The sequence below is a fragment of the Triticum urartu genome, chromosome 6A, assembly GCF_056163025.1.
Source record: "Triticum urartu cultivar PI428250 chromosome 6A, HENAU_Tu73, whole genome shotgun sequence".
Taxonomy (NCBI): Eukaryota; Viridiplantae; Streptophyta; class Magnoliopsida; order Poales; family Poaceae; genus Triticum; species Triticum urartu.
In genome coordinates this window covers 41167274-41184526 of record NC_141878.1, presented here as the reverse complement: position 1 = coordinate 41184526, position 17253 = coordinate 41167274, and the positions used below count along the sequence as shown (strand labels likewise).

The window sequence follows — 17253 nt, the reverse complement described above, 5'->3', positions numbered from 1 at the left end:
CTAGTCAACTATATTGATCCTTTCAATTGCTATCAGAGCCTCGTCTCTTTATTAAGGACTTTCCCGTCCGAAGAGTATGGTTGACACCATAGACGATGGTGAGGAGCACTCCAGTGTGAATCCAATCTTGTCTACGACCTATGGGGGAACCGCAGTCTCTCGTGAGGAATTCAATGTGGCTTTGGACACATTGAAAACCTCCATTACGACCGAGGTTGAAAGCATGCTTAACAAATTCTTAGAAGGGCTTAAACTATCCACCGCACCATTGAAAGTGGGTGATCCCACTAACAAGGTGACGCATGCTAACTCTGACAAGGGGGAAGCTACTAGTGAAAGTCTCTTTCTACTAGTGGTAAAAATGGCAACGACATCTTTGCCCATGTGGAACCTCCACTTATTTATGGTGGACCAATTCCTTCCATTCATTTGAATTATGTCGCCCCCCCTAAGATTGTGAAAAATGAGGACTTTGATTCTTGGGTTTATCGCTTTAAGCATCATTTAAACCATGTTAATACTAATCTTTGGAGAATCATTGAAGAAGGTTTTTATCCGCATGACCGAAGCAACTTCACCCCTAGAGAAGCCGCGGATAATCAATTCAATGAGAATGCTCTCTTCATCATCCAAGATGCAATTCCACCCGAAGATCTTGCTCATCTCCGGCCCTTCACCATGGCCAAGGATGCTTGGCGCCATGTTGTGTCCCACTACAGAGGAAGCGCAAGTATTCAACGCTCCAACTATGAAGTGGTGCAAGACGAAGCCGATGAGTTTGCAATGAAAGAAGATGAAGAACCTCGTGAGCTTTATCGGAGATTAACTACTCTCGCAGTCTCACTCCGAGATCATGGGAGCAAGGATACAGATGAAAATTGAATCAAGCACAAATTCCTCAAGGCCATGATGCCTTACCACAAGGCCATGTCCTCCGTCATTCTTCAAAGGCCGGACTTCCACACCTTGTCCTGAAGTGAAGTGTTGGATGAGTGTGTGGCTATGAGAATCTTGGACAAGACCGCTGACAATGCGGTGTTACGTTCTCAAAGGGCAAAGAAGCCCATCCTTGCATTGAAGGACGAGGTTAGTGTGTAAGAAGAGGACCAAGAGGAAGAAGAGGAGAGCAACTCCGAAGATATAAAGTATGCCTATCATGAACACATGGCTCTTGCTTCAAGGCAATTTTGGAGCAAGAAGAACACACGGCCCAACTTCAACAAGAAAACTCAAGTGGCACGAAGGTCAAGCAACGAGTGAGGACTTGCTATAATTGTGGCAATGTGAGCCACTTTGTTGTGTAATGCCCTTATGAGAAGAGGGAAGACAATGGTGGCAAGCTCATCCGAAAGGACAAGGCCAAGTCTTTCCCCTACAAGTGCAACTTCACCAAGAAGACTCCTCCCAAGGTGTTGGTGGCACAAGAAGAGTACCATGAGGATGATGATGAGGATGAAGACGGTGAGTCGGTTGCCATGGCCTCCGTTGCCATTGTGACAACTCCACGGGTGTCTCTCTTCGACTCACCCAATGAGAACATCACCACCAAGTGCCTCATGGCTAAAGCCACCAACAAGGTAACTCCCAACATCAAAACTACCATCATTTACAATCCTTCTTTGACGGATTGCATTGATGAACATGAGGGGTCCAATGTGGAGGAGAATGAACTTGAGTCTTTCATGAGTAAACTCAAGGGTAAATCTAAGAAGCACTTTGTTGCTCTCTTGGAACAACTTGGTGAACCCAATGACATGATCGAGGCTCACGAAGATACTATCTCTAAGATGGAGGGGCATAGTCATGACTATGCCGATGAGATTTTGGATCTTTCCAATGCTCTTGAGGAAGAGTGAGGTTTTCGTTTGGCTCCTGAGGAGTCATACAACGATGACCACGCTAAATTAAAGAAAGATCTTGATCATGCTCGTGTTGTATCTCGTGTGCTAAACTCCGAGAAGGCCAAGCTTGGGGTTGATCTTGCTAGACTCAAAGAGGAGTTTGATCTACTTGACAAGGCTCACAAGGTCTTGAAGGGTTCTTGAGGGAGTCCTGGATTAGGGGGTCTCCGGACAGCCGGACTATATCCTTTGGCCGGACTATTGGACTATGAAGATACAAGATTGAAGACTTCGTACCGTGTCCGGATGGGACTCTCCTTGGCGTGGAAGGCAAGCTTGGCAATACGGATATGTAGACCTCTTCCCTTGTAACCGACTTTGTGTAACCCTAGCCCCCTCCGGTGTCTATATAAACCGGAGGGTTTAGTCCGTAGGACAACATACAACCATACCATAGGCTTGCTTCTAGGGTTTAGCCTCTACGATCTCGTGGTAGATCAACTCTTGTAATACTCATATCATCAAGAACAATCAAGCAAGACGTAGGGTATTACCTCCATCAAGAGGGCCCGAACCTGGGTAAACATTGTGTCCCCTGCCTCTTGTTACCATCCGCCTTAGACACACAGTTCGGGACCCCCCTACCCGAGATCCGCCGGTTTTGACACCGACACTGGTGCTTTCATTGAGAGTTCCACTGTGTCATCATCATAAGGAGGGATGACTCGTCTTGTTGTCAAGGACAACATCACCTCTGGGGGAGCCCTGGCTGTAGGCCAAACTCTCCGACTAGGCGGCTTCGTCATGACCACCCGCTCGGCCGCTGCGCCGACAATGGCCTCTCGGGTCATTGAAAACAGCCTCCACATCGGCTCGAAATTCACCGAGCAGATGGATCCAATGGAGCTCTCCTATTTGAACGAGCTCTTGGATCGCATCGCCGCTTTGGGAGTCGCTACGGACTACGATCGGATTGGGCTTAAACCCGACCAAAGGGAGATAAACTCTCCGCCGGTCACCCATCAGATTGCGGTGGTGGAGGAGCAATGCGGCGATTCTCCCTCTATCCTGAGGACGAATTATGTCTGGATTCCCGAGCTCTCCGAGCCAGATACCCGCCCACGGGAGGACATCGCCCTAACCCTGAACCTAGAAACAGGCTACATGCCGAACCTGCGGGGCAACATCCTGGAGCCCGAGCTTCCAAGATCGGAAACTCCCCCGCCCCGGGGTCTCAGATTGGGTCAAGGTCTGGACTTAAATCCACCCACCCACCCAGATACAAACGATCTTTCCCACATTAGGCAAGAGCCCCAAGAGACAATACATAACTATTGGGCCAAATTCCTCCTTGTAATGAACAAGGTCAAGGACTGTCGCGAGGAAGACGCAATTTCGTTCTTTTGCAACAATTGCACGGATAAGGGAATCCTCAACGCCATAAGTCTCCGTGACATAGCACACTTCGCTGACTTGGCGGCCATAGTACGGAAGTACTGTGCGATGGAAAGCGCTTGGAAAACCCAAACAAAATTTTGGGATAATCCGGCTCTGAGAAAACCCCCAGTCCGAACTAAAAGGGTGCACTCTCATAAGTCGCTCGACTCAATTACAAAGAAGAAAAAGCCCACTACAGGACATGGAACCGTATTGGAGGGATGGCTTAACGGGCCCTGCAAAATTCATAGTATAGCGGATACCATACCAACACACAGCCTTAGAGCATGTTGGGTACTCCGGCAGGTGGCCAAGAGCGGTGAGGATCTCCTCATCCAAAACACCTCAGAGCACCATCCCATGGATAATAATACAGTATTGACAGTCTTCAAGACCTTCGCCTCAAATAATAGGCGTAAGCGGGCACTCCGCAGCCTTGCCGAAGTCTGCCATGTGGCAGCAATAAATCCATGGAGCGACATGGCTATCACCTTCAATGCCAGTGACGAACCTAAATTCCAAACAGCCCGAGCACCAGCCGCCTTGGTCCTCAGTCCAATTGTGGACGACTTTCGGCTCACTAAAGTGCTCATGGACGGCGGCAGCGGATTAAACCTCATTTATGAGGAGACTCTTCAAAAAATGGAAATAGACAGAAACCGTATTGAGCAAAGCAGCACGACCTTCCGAGGAATCATCCCTAGTCGGGAGGCACGTTGCGCTGGGAAAATCACACTAGATGTGGTATTCGGCACTCCAGAGAATTACAGGTCCGAAGAAATTACATTCCAAGTGGCCCCGTTCAGTAGTGGATACCACGCCCTTCTAGGGCGGGAGGCATTCATGATCTTCCAAGCCATACCCCATTATGGGTACATGAAGCTCAAAATGCCGGGCCCAATGGAATCATCACTCTAGCTAGTGATCTAGACATAGCACTCCGCGCCGAGAACAAAACAGCCGCACTGTCCCTTGAGCCATTATCCGAAGCCCTTGTCGCAGAGGAATTAACCGCGCTGTGCTCCACAGTGGACAGGGACGACGTGATACTAGACAAAAGATCCAAGTCCACCTCTTTTAAACCAACGGATGAAATAGTCAAATTCCAAGTCCATCCAACGGACCCCAGAAAAACAGCATCCATCGGGGCACAGTTAAACCCCGCTGTAGATGCCGCACTACGGGAGTTCCTGCGCAAGAATTGGGACATATTAGCCTGGCATCCTTCAGACATGGTAGGAATCCCACGTAGACTGGCCGAGCATAGCCTTAACATTTTAAAGGGATTCAAGCCGGCCAAGAAGACTCTTCGGCGTTTCTCCAAACCTAAGCGATAAGCCATAGGAGAGGAGCTAGCCAAGTTACCGGAGGCCGGATTCATTAGAGAAATAAAGCATCCGGACTGGCTAGCAAACCTGGTGATGGTACCAAATAAGGAAAAATCCTGGCGCCTATGTGTCGACTTCAAGGACCTTAATAAGGCTTGCCCAAAGGATCCATTCCCCCTCCCTCGCATTGATCAAATTATTGACGCTACCGCAGGACACGACTCATTGTGCTTCCTCGACGCATACTCCGGTTACCACCAAATTAAGATGGCGGAGTCCGATCAAGCCGCAACGCCATTTATCACTCCATACAGCCCCTTCTATTTTAACACAATACCCTTCGGGCTCAAAAAAACCGGCGCAACATATCAGCGCATGATTCAGACATGTCCGGAAAAGCAGATCGGCAAAACAGTGGAGGCATACGTCGATGATGTGGTCGTTAAAACTAGACACGTCGACTCCTTAATAGATGACTTGAGGCTCACGTTCGACAATCTCCGAACATACGACATAAAGCTCAATCCGGAAAAATGCATTTTCGGCGTACCCGCCGGAAAGCTCCTGGGCTTTATCGTCTCTAGTTGAGGAATTGAAGAAAATCCGGATAAGATCCGGGCTCTGTCGCAATTGGCTATCCCAACTGACCTCAAGCAAATCTAGAAGTTAACTGGATGTGTGGCGGCCTTAAGCCGCTTTATCTCCCAATTAGGAGAAAAGGCACTCCCCCTTTATCGCCTTCTTCAGCGCACCGAACACTTCGAGTGGACGGATGCAGCCACGGCCGGATTGGAAGAAATAAAAGCCATCCTGGCCACCAACCCAATCTTGGCCATGCCAAATGTCGGCGAACCAATGCTGTTATATATAGCGGCAACTCACCAAGTTGTAAGCGTAGTGCTCGTCGTCGAACGAGAGACGGACGGACATAAATTCCCACTTCAAAAGCCGGTATATTATGTATCCACCGTCCTCACTCCATGCAAATCACGGTACCCACATTATCAAAAGATAGCATACGCGATATTCATGGCATCCCGAAAATTACGACACTACTTTCAAGAGTGTTCAATTATGGTGGCCTCAGAAGTACCACTCAACAACATAATAAACAACCGAGATACCACGGGCCGGATTGCCAAATGGGCTATCGAGCTCCTCCCGTTCGACATAACATATAAACCATGGTGAGCCATTAAGTCGCAAGTACTGGACGATTTCGTCGCCGAATGGACAGAAGCCGAACTCCCTAAAGAGTACCGCACGTACTCCAATTGGATCATGCACTTTGATGGCTCTAAAATGCTGGCTGGTCTAGGGGCTGGCGTCGTCCTGACGTGCCCCACCAGAGATACAGTCCAATACATACTCCAAATACTATACACAGACTCGAACAACGCAACCGAATACAAGGCCCTATTACACGGTCTCCGGATGGCAGTTTCCATGGGCATTCAATGCCTGGAGGTGCGTGGGGACTCGAACCTCGCAATATGTCAAATAAATGGAGACTTTGATGCCAAGGACCCGAAAATGGCGGCATATCGCAACATCATCCTCAAAATGTCAGCTCGGTTCGAGGGGCTTGAATTCCACCATGTGGCTCGGGAAAACAATCAGGCGGCGGATATCCTCGCCCATATCGGTGCTAAGCACGACCCTATCCCACCTAACCTCTTCCTGGAAAAGCTGTTTAAGCCATCGGTGGTATGGGAAGGGGACACCGGTAACAATAGTACGGACCTGGCCACAACACCAGATACCGAACACTCTGACACAATCGGAGGCTCTGCCATCGAAATAACACCTTCAACCCACGTGATAATGGCCGTCATCGCCCTGTGGACAGAACCATTCCTGGCCTACCTAACTAGGCAGGAACTACCCGAGGACTAAAATGAGGCACGCTGCATAGTGCGGCAATCTAAAGCCTACAAGGTCCACGAGGGAGAGCTTTATAAGAAAAGCACTACCGGAGTCCTTCAAAGGTGCATCTCCAAAGAGGAAGGGCAGAAGCTTTTGGCAGAAATCCATGCTGGACTCGGCGGCCATCACGCCGCAGCACGGGCCCTTGTAAGCAAGGCCTTCCGTACAGGGTTCTATTGGCCGACGGCCCGAGCAGATGCACAACATCTGGTCCAACATTGCGTCAGTTGCCAGCTTTTTGCAAACCAAAGCCATATGCCGCCTACAGCTCTCCAAACAATCCCCATTACTTGGCCCTTTGCGGTCTGGGGGCTTGATATGGTTGGACCCCTTAAAGGGGGAACCCATAAGAAAAAATACTTACTGGTCATGGTGGATAAATTCACCAAATGGATAGAAGCCAAACCTGTCAAAACGGCTGAATCCGGACCGGTGATAGACTTCATATCTGGGGTTGTACACCATTATGGCATCCCCCACAGCATCATCACTGACAACGGAACGAACTTTACAGCCGATGAGGTGAAACTTTGACGCATCAACATGGGCATCAAGCTCGATTATGCTTCTGTCTATCACCCGGAAATTAATGGTCAAGTCGAGCAAGAAAATGGTCTTATCATGAGCGGCATCAAACCCAGATTAGTGCGGTCCTTAAAGGAATCAAACACGCACTGGGTAGAGGAGCTCGACTCCATACTATGTGGGCTGTGGACCACGCCGAATCGCACTACCGGATACACACCGTTTTTTATGGTGTACGACGCAGAGGCGGTTCTGCCTTGTGACATAATTCATGACTCACCTCGAGTGCGCATGTACGAAGAAAAAGAGGCCGAGCTCGATCGGCAGGACAGTTTGGACGCCCTGGAGGAGGAGCGCGACGTGGCAAAAGCCCATTCCGCATTCTATCAGCAACAGGCTCGAAGGTATCAAAGTAGAGAAGTATGGGCCACAACCTATAACGTTAGCGAACTAGTTCTACGCCTGCCGGAGAAGAAAAAGAACAAGCTCAAGCCCAAATGGGAAGGTCCCTTCATTATTGACCAGGTTCTGACCGGTGGAGCGTACCATCTGCGGGATGCATCGGACAATCGACTCGAGCCAAACCCATGGAACGCAGCCAGACTCCGAAGATTCTACGCCTAGTGCCGGACTCTATGTTCTTCTCCTTACCTCCGTCATTTTTTTGCATATCAATTATCTGTCTTTTCTCTCTTTCTCTCTTTTTATTCTCCTCAAGGCCTTAAAAGGCTAAACTTGTGTCTTGGTCACACAATCTTGACGCGCTAACCGTGATCATTATACCCGGGGGCTTCTTATAGAGAAGCTTAATATAACTATTTTTCTAGGCTTTATGCCCCGCACATGTGTTATTCTTCCGCATGTACCTTTTTTCGCCATTATATGCATCGATATGACTTAAGTTTTGGCCAAGCTGGGTTGCTTGGCTCTTATATTTACGCCCTACGTTCCCGTTAATTTGGCTAGGGCATAAGGGGAGCACCTCTGCGATTGTTACTGTCGGGTCAGCCAGATGTGTACCTCAGACTGGGTGAAGCCGAAAGCTAGCGTTCTTAAGGGAATATTCGGTCGATGAACAAAAGATGACTTTTATTTAATTTGACACATGCCCCCAGATGTTTATAGCCCGCGTCTCTTTTCGCAGTTCGGACATGCACATTAGGGCATGCGTACCCAGGGAAAGGAACCCTTAACGGAACTATTCTCCCTGGAAGATGTTTCTTACTATCCATGTAATATAACATAGCTAGTTGGGTACTTGTCTGTTCAAGCACTTATGACCCCTACGCCTGGTTTCCATGCATGCCCCGGTTTTTACATAACCGAGCGGGTATTCGGATACACTCCGGACTATCGGGTCCAAAGGTCGAAGCGAAAAGGTCCGCCATGAAAAATGATTTACAATCCGGCTAGGGACATTATATATGTCACTTGAAGTACACCGTCACTAAGACTGCTTAAATTCTTCTTCTATACCATCCAACAGGCTGTCTAGCCTACAATCCTGTTGGGAATACTTTGTGGCTAATTCTACCTGGTCATACACCAAACTGACGGGGATCTCTTTCCCATCAGGCCCCACAGGTCCGACCTCGGCCATGTGGTTTGGGTCAGCTTTGGTATATCGCGTCTTCACCATAGCCCAGGCTTCCCTTGCACCTTGTCGGCAGGCTGGTATCTTCCATAATCGGAAGCGCCGCCGCGGTCCCTTGAGCTTCTCTATAAGCTCCCCCATGCCTCCTGGCGGGGACGCAGATAGGTACAAGGCTTGGGCAATACCCTGCATCACCTGCCGAACTTGTTCGTGCAGTTGTGAGAGCTATGGTAGAAGATCACCTGCAGACCCGGGCATTTCCTCCGCGGGACAACCCGTCAGCATACCTGCAGACATAACTCTGTTAGCCGGCTTCTTCACCGAACTCCTTCCAAAGTTCGTTCACGCACTTACTGAAAATGCCGCGTCGAAGCCGCTTATTCTCCTTCACGGAGTCCGCAAGCTGGGCTCGAACATCTTTCAATTCCACGCCCAGCTGGATATTGGCATCCTGGAGATTCACTACAAGAAATATGTCAACTTATGACCACCACTATTGGTCACTCAATGGTCACAAATTTCCATTTATGACCTTTTTGTGACCAAAAACATAAGGTCAAAAGCTGGGCGTCGTAAACTGACTATAGCGACCTTTCTTCTGGAATGGTCGCAAACGTTTATGACCAAAATAAGCCTATTGTTCTGTTTTGGTCACTAGCAACCTCCCCAGGCCACGTAGGCATCCAGCGTGGCAATCTGACGTGGCACAAGATTCAGCCCGGTCCAATTCGATTTTCTACACGGGCCTAGCCCAACAATTTGGCCTTTTACTGTATATTCTCTCTATTAATTTTCTCTAGCTACATGGGCCTGGCCCAACAATTTGGCCTTTTTTATTTTGGGCCATGGCCTTTTTTAGGACCATTTCATTAAGCCTATTTTTCTGGTTTTTCAGAAATGCACAAGGTTCTGATCCACTATAGTTTGGGCCGCAGCCTTTTTAGAGCCCAAATATTATTTTGTCAAGTAGAACATTTAGTATTTTTCATTCATAGATTTCAATTTACACATTCGAACAACAAAATATCAATAAATCTTTCTATTAACTGATTAGATCCAAAGATCATCCAGTCAAATACTCACAAGAGCAAACACACGTATGCACGTCCAACTTCCACATACAATCAAAAACAGATACACAAGGGTGGCACATCGCCAGCTTAATTCCTACAAGGCCGCGATGGTGGTATCTACGATGTGCCGGAGAAACGTTCAGGACATCCTCTTCCTCTTCTTGTCACCTGCGTTCTTGAGCTGCAAGAGGACACAACACCATTAAGCACAGTTGGTCAGACCATATTGACAGGAATCACAAATGTTGGCACCCAGTGTATACTATGTAAGTGCTGGTATATTTTTTCTAGCAAAACCATCACTACTGTGCATGCATGCTTGGTTTATAAGCTTCATCCATATAGTTGGCACCATCACTGCATATTGTTGCTATCGATGTACACAAGTGTGCACATACACAGCATGCTGCATGCATACGCTCGCATGCCAGTATAAAGCTGCATCTCGATGCTTTTCATTGCTGATCAAGAGATTGTAATATTTTAATAATCCACTACATGCGCCACATAGCTACTCCTACCTAGGTAGCTATACATAGGTGTTCTAGCAGCCAGCCCAAAGGCGAGTTGATCAACAATTCAACATACACTAGCTAGCCAGCAAGCTACTGCTATGTCCTATCCTAGCAGCAGCAACGACTTTTGTTTGTCATGCATTTAAAGAAATGCATGCATTTCCAGTAAATATAAATGTATGCATGTTGCCATTGGCCTAGACCACACTAGAAGAAAAAAATGCTCGCAGCGACCAGCGGATAGATCGACCTAGGTGTGCGCTTCTTTCCAGTCGCCAATTCTAACTGCCATCGACTTGCAAGCTTTACCTACGTGGTCACCATGCAGTAATGGCATGCACACCAAAAGGAAGAGAAGAAACCGAGCATACAATTTCATGTCGAAGGATCGACATGCCAGAAGAGGTCAGGCCACCGAGGTATAGGTACTCCCTGCGCTTGGTGATGATGGCGGCATCGGAGAAGCACCCTAAAGCGATGGCGGTTCCAACAAACCCTGTCACGAGGATGCTGGTCGCATAAGAGCAACAAGCAAGTTATGTCAGCCAACATAAATAGCAAGGATGAGAAACGAATGTGAGCATTGAGCAACAACAAACTAGAACTATAGGTACATAAATAGCAAGTTATTGTCCAAGTAACAAAACAATCAGTCATATCAATTTTGTAGAACTGTAGGTACACAAATTCAGAACCACCAACAAAAATGAAGGCCCAAAAAGTCCATGCTCAGGCCCAAAGTTCAATAACAATAACCCAGACACAGGGTCCAAACCCCACCGCGAAGGGCCCAGGTACAATAGACTAATCTAGAAGCAGAATTTGGCACCTACACAACCTAACTAATAATGCTTGCAAGAACAACCAGACAATGATGGACAAGGACATATAATCAACAGATATCCAATAATCCAATCACAGGCATTCACAAACAGTACGTGTCACACTCCCATGACATATGGTTTTGTTACCACAGGGTTTGCTCATAAACTATTCTCTATAAGACAGGGACATGTGCAGCAACAATAAAAGAAAATTCGTTTTTACCTTGGGTCAAAGTCTATGGGGAGCCCAATCAGAGGTCCAACCGAAGCCCCATCCAGGAGGGGTCACATAGCTCTTTACGCTGTATCAGAATTAACACATATTTTAGATTATAGAAATAGAATCCTGAACACAACAGTAATAATCGACTTCTGACTAGCAACGGCAAACAGATTCAGGCACAAGCAATTTTATAGCAGGATGAGAAATCTATGTGCAGAAATCATGAATGAAATTATAGTAGTAGCACAAAGGACCCTCATAGACATTTGTAATAGTACGCAAAGGTAAATAGAGTTCCCAGCAGACAATGTATTCCAGTTATTAAACAAATGCTCACCAAGATAATCAGTACAGTGGTGAACCAAACACAGTAATAATCCAAAGCTGATACTAATAAGCAGCAGGAACCTCCCTACTTTTGTGATATAAAACTAATATCAGACCAATTTTGTACCAAGTTGTACATAATCAGTGATGTAGAGCATGGGAATGTCCAACAGTCAGTTGTTAAAAATGTTCAACAACCTTTTAGTTAACTATAAGAGGGCTTGTAGGCTTTCCAAACTATTAATTGACAGAACCCAAAATTGTATAACGAGATCACGTTTTTATTATATGAAAAAAAGTTAACTAAAGCCAACAAAACAGTAAGGATCAGTGCAATATTAACGTTGACATGTTTACATATTGTGGATGTGGAGCTCGACATCATCAAGGAGCAGGGGTTAATAATGGACAGGTTTAATCTAGACATCTACTAGTTAAATCAGCTTGATTAGCATCCGAGCTCTATATTGTTTACCACTCACTCAGACTCAGGTTGATTAGGTCTTCCTTGTCTAGTTCAAGCAAGACATGAGTTATTCTATTTTTGGCAACAAGTTTTGAGCTACTCGTATATACACAACAAATTAACACTAAACATTTTTCTACTCTGCTTAAAGCAAATACTACCATTCTGCTCAGGAATAAGTGATATGCTCACAACCTGAATTGCAGTATTGTCCTAATAGCAATCTTAAAGACACTTAATGCCTTATCGAGCCCGGTAAACTAAGAAGGGTAACGCTGCAACAAGTAGTACATGCTTCCCAGCACCAATCTCACTGAAGAAGTGCCAGTCCTCACCTCATCAATCACTGTGAGCTCAAGATCAACGAAAACAGCACGGGGGACATGCTTCCCAGCACCAGTCTCACTGAAGAAGGTGTTGACGCTGATGAAGGCGTGCAGCAGCAGTGCCCTTGGCGTTGACCTTGAACCCCAGCGCCAGATCCTGCTCCCCAACCGGCGATGGTGTATCCCTCGACGGATCTGCATCCATAAGGCGAGGTGAGAGAGGGGGTCAGCTACAGCCTCCTGCGGATCAATCGGATATGCATTCAAACAAGAATTTATTAGTGAAGAACAAAAAGAGCGGCTCCCCTATTTTTTGCTGGAACAACAGTAGCCTACCTTAGCTTCAAACAAGAATAACGAATTTGTAAGACATGTATGTCTGCCATAACCAAGCAAGCAGATTCAGTAGCTACTTAAACAGTTTAATAGTTGGACTCCGGAGACAATTCTTAGTGCTTCAAATCATTCAGTTATCTGAATAAACAGTACAGAAAAGAATTGAAGATCTCAATGACAGTAGTAATTGGAGGGATAAATCAACACTTGTTCTAAGGACAATAAGATGATTGGTGCCACGCAGTGTGGGGTCTCATCAGTCAACAAGCTGAACATGAGTGTTTAAATTTGCCAACTAGGACTAACAAAAGTGCCAAACAGAGCTTTTCAGGCTACAACAGCAACATATTAAACTATCATGGACCTACCTAACTCTCAAAGCACTAATCCATCCCCAATTAGTTCAGATAAAAAAATCCCACATGGCTAAATGGGCATGCACCTCTCTGTAATTCTGCAGATAAACCTTGAGGGGCTCAATGTACTCCTGAAAGCCTAGCGTGGCCATCGCCCAGAGCAGGTCATCGATGTTGATGGTCTTGCACTTCTCCCTCTGGCACTTGTCACTCGCCCTATAATACAGACAAGACAAAATGGCGACAGGTCAGCACCAGACCACACTTGATTCGGGCAGGCAAAACAGAGTGGCAGCGGTCAATAGAGGCACTCACTCGCTGGCGATGAAGCAATGAACTCCGAGATGCACTCCCGCAGGGTCTCCTTGGTGTCCTTGGCGATCTTGCCGTTGGCCAGGATGGCCTTCTTCATGATGCTGCTGATGTTGGCGACGGGCAGGAACCTGTCCTGCTCCCTGACGCCGCCGAAGCCGCCGCCCGGCGGGCTCGCCGGCGCGTCCGACATCCGGCCGCCCTCCTGCAGCACACCAGCAACCCCGACAGATCCATCAGCGCACCGGCGCACCAAACCCTAGACCCCGACTTCCGGAAGTGCGGGAAGAGAGGTGAGGGGAGAGGGAGGCGTACCTTATATAGACGGGCGTGTAGAGGGAGGGAGGGAAGGTGGTGAAGGGGAATGGAGGTGCGGTGAGCGCGGCGAGCGACGTCCCCATGCTCCGCGAGCCTCCGCGGCGCCTTTCTGGCCACCGGAGGAGCTGAGGGCCGAATCCGCTGCGGTTGGCTCGCCTGCCCAAGCCCCATCGGTGGAGAGCGCCTGCTCGATCCAGATCGAGGTCCTGATTGGCATGGGGTTGCCTGCGAATCTTGGGGGCGGCTCTGGCCATGGGCTCGATCTTGGGTCGGCCTCAACCTCGTCTACGGCGAGGGTCGTCGATGGTGGCGGTGGCGGTGGGGTTGGGGGCGGCGGCAGATCGAGATCTGAGGGAAGGAGAAGGGGGTGGGGTTGGGGGCGTGGGCGGAGGAAGAAGAGCTGGGAGCGGGAGCGAGGTTTGGGTGCAGCGCGAGGGAAGGAGGGTGCCGCCGATGACAGAAAGGAAGGAGGGCGCCGCCGGTGATAGAAAGGAAGGAGGGCGCCGCCGGTGCCAGCGCGAGGGAAGGAGGGCGTGGCGCGAGGGGTGAGGGAGAGGCCGATCTGGATCGGGGACAGAGAGAGGGAGGCGGCGGGCGGAAGGAAGGGACGAGAGGTGAGAGAGAGGTAGGGTTTGGTGCGTTGGGTTTTTTTCCTTTCTTTGCATGGACGGATGGATGGACGTTGGATTGCTAACAATGGATGGTAGGATGTCTGCCATCTCATCGATCCGCGCCACAAATGGTTCCACCAATCACAATGTAGTACACACTTTGACGATTTTATAACCATCTAAATTGGTCGTAATCAATTAAATAATATGCTAAATCATGTCACCTATTTTATAACATCATAGAATTAGAAAAAAATAAGAACAATAGCATCGTGTCACAAGTGAGACTTGTTTTTCAGAAAAATAACAAACCTGGAATAATACAAATATCTTTAAAATCTGATCTCAAAAATGAGTTTTATTTGCAAAAAAACATTTTCAACCTTTGAGTGTCGAAAATGGTATATATTTTTTGAAGCACCTACCAATATTTGTTGCAAAATGGCACCACTCTATTTTTCAATAATATTAGATCATATTTTAGGTATAATTGACCAAATGCTTGTGTCTCAATAGCTGTCTATCCACCTCTCGTCAATAATTGAGGAGGTTTTTCAAGTGCCCATTTTTCATTTTTGAGTGTCCAAAAGGGGTTTTTTTGTGAAGAACCTACCAAATAATTGTTGCGAAATTGGACCAAATCATTTTTCTAAAATGCTATGCCATATTTAATGCACAATTGACCACGTGGTTGGGTGTAAAGAGTTTTGATCCTCCTCTCGTGAAAAAGACAAATTTCCGCCGATTCAGCAGGAAGCGGGTCAAATTTCAACTGTACCTGCCTTGTAGTTTGCTCTTTATTTTTTTCAAAAATCATTTCTAGGTACATAAGTATCTATTTAATCAGAGAAACATCAAAAAATTTCCAAGATTCAACCACTAGCTAGGAACGGTCAAACCCGCCGTTTTGACCGCATTTTGAAACGAGCATAAAAAATTCAAAAAAAATCGAAAAATTGGGAAACCTTCGCATTGTGTCATTATATGTGGCCAAGTTCGCAGGAAAAATAACAAACTTGTAATACGGCAATTATTTTAAAAAAGTGTTCTCAGAAATGAGTTATCACGTGTGGAGATCAATGGCTTTCAAGCCAAATGATCAATCTTATGGCCACATTCATGGCATAGTTTGTTCAAATGATCTCATATTATGCACAAGGGTGCATATTGGAATGGCAAACAATGTTGCCTAAGGAAGTTTTCATTTCCGTTGGACGAAAAAGCCATTTTCCATTTTTCGAGTGCCCGAAAGGAGGTTTTTTTGTGAAGGAACTACCAAATAATTGTTGCAAAATTGGACCAAATCAATTTTATAGAATACTAGGCCATATTTGATTCACAATTGACCAAATGGTTAGGTGTCAAATGCCTTGATCCACCTCTGGTGAAAAAGACAAATTCTCGCCGATTCAGCGGGAAGCGGGTCAAATTTCAACTGTACCTGCCTTGTAGTTTGCTCTTTATTTTTTCAAAAAATCATTTCTAGATACATAAGTTCCGTCGCGTGGTCACTGTGTGACCGTAATGTTGCCATGTGTTCTGGGCGGCTTAGGCATGTCTAGTGGGTTGGGCACTCCCCAGGTTGGTGCTAGGAAGAAAATTACAACATAAGATTCTCACGAGAAGACCGATCGATGCTCAAACATGAATTAGCAGCCAAGTGTTTGATTAGCGGTACGGGAAATGCACATGGACAATGGGCGTGAGTTTTGGCTGAGGATGATCATCTACTAAGGAGAATGTCTTCACAAATTTTTAGCTCAAAAGGAGGATCCTAGGTGGTACTTGCTTTGCAAAGTACCACGCTGGACAAAAATATGAATGTTGAAGCTGGGCTCAAAATAATGAATGGATTGAGCTGAAATTTTGTGGAGGATGGTTATTTGGGCATAGAAAAGCATTGTAGAAAATTGATACCATTTGGACATGCCAAAGTAGTACTTCCTTCACAATGCTCTTCTATGGACAGAAACTTGGGAAAACTAGTGAGAGAGATTGGATGAATGAAATGAGCTCAAAATTGGTGTAGGTAAGTTACTTAGGTATGGTCATGTGCTGGTCAATTTTCAGATCATTTGGGTAAGCCTAGCTAGTACTTACTTCACAAAGCTTCTCTCGAGGTAGAAACTTTGGAAATTTCCCGAGAAAGATTTACTAGGAAAATTGAGCTGAATATTATCATGTGGCAATGATTTGGGTATGGAAGAGTGCCCAAAAAGTTTGAGGGTAATAGGAGGGGTCTAAATAACACTTGCTTTGCAACGTGCCAATTTGGCCATAAAATATAAATTGAACCTGGGCTCACATAGTTGATTTGACTGAGCTGCAATTTGGAGGAGGGTGATAATTTGGGCATATGAAGAAACTGTATAAATTTCATGTCATTTAGAGATATAAAAAAGGTACTTCCTTCACAATGCTTCTAGGTGGACAAAAACTTTGGAAATTTGCCGAGGAAGATTTGCTAGGCAAATGGAGCTGAATTTTCTCATGCGGTAATGATTTGGATAGGAAAGAGTGCCCAAAAATTCGTAGGGCAATCAAGAATATTTAAATAGCACTTCCTTCATAAAGTGTTGTTGTGAACATAATAGGAAAATGAATATTGTTGAATTAGTTTTGAACTAGGCAAGGAAGGATTTTTACATATTTGATGAAGATATGACCCAAAGAATTTATGAGATTTTTTTGGGAATTTTGGGAATGATAGAAATATAGGTTACTTCACAACCTAGGGCAAAAACTACCACATGGACATGACACATAGGCAAAACTGATGAGATGGCGCCTAGTCATCACAACCCACCACAATCTACAAGGCTATGACCATCTGTATTGGTCATTAACAACTAGAAATAAGGCAGCGGACTAGCACTGTTTGCTTTGTGACCATTTCGTGTAAGGAAATTACGACC

At 46.4% G+C, this 17253-nt stretch overlaps 1 pseudogene; it reads right to left on the bottom strand.

Moving 5' to 3' along the window:
* Positions 1 to 6996: 6996 nt before the first annotated feature.
* On the bottom strand, positions 6997 to 13602 carry LOC125546515 (nuclear transcription factor Y subunit B-1 pseudogene; annotated as a pseudogene).
* Positions 13603 to 17253: the final 3651 nt, after the last annotated feature.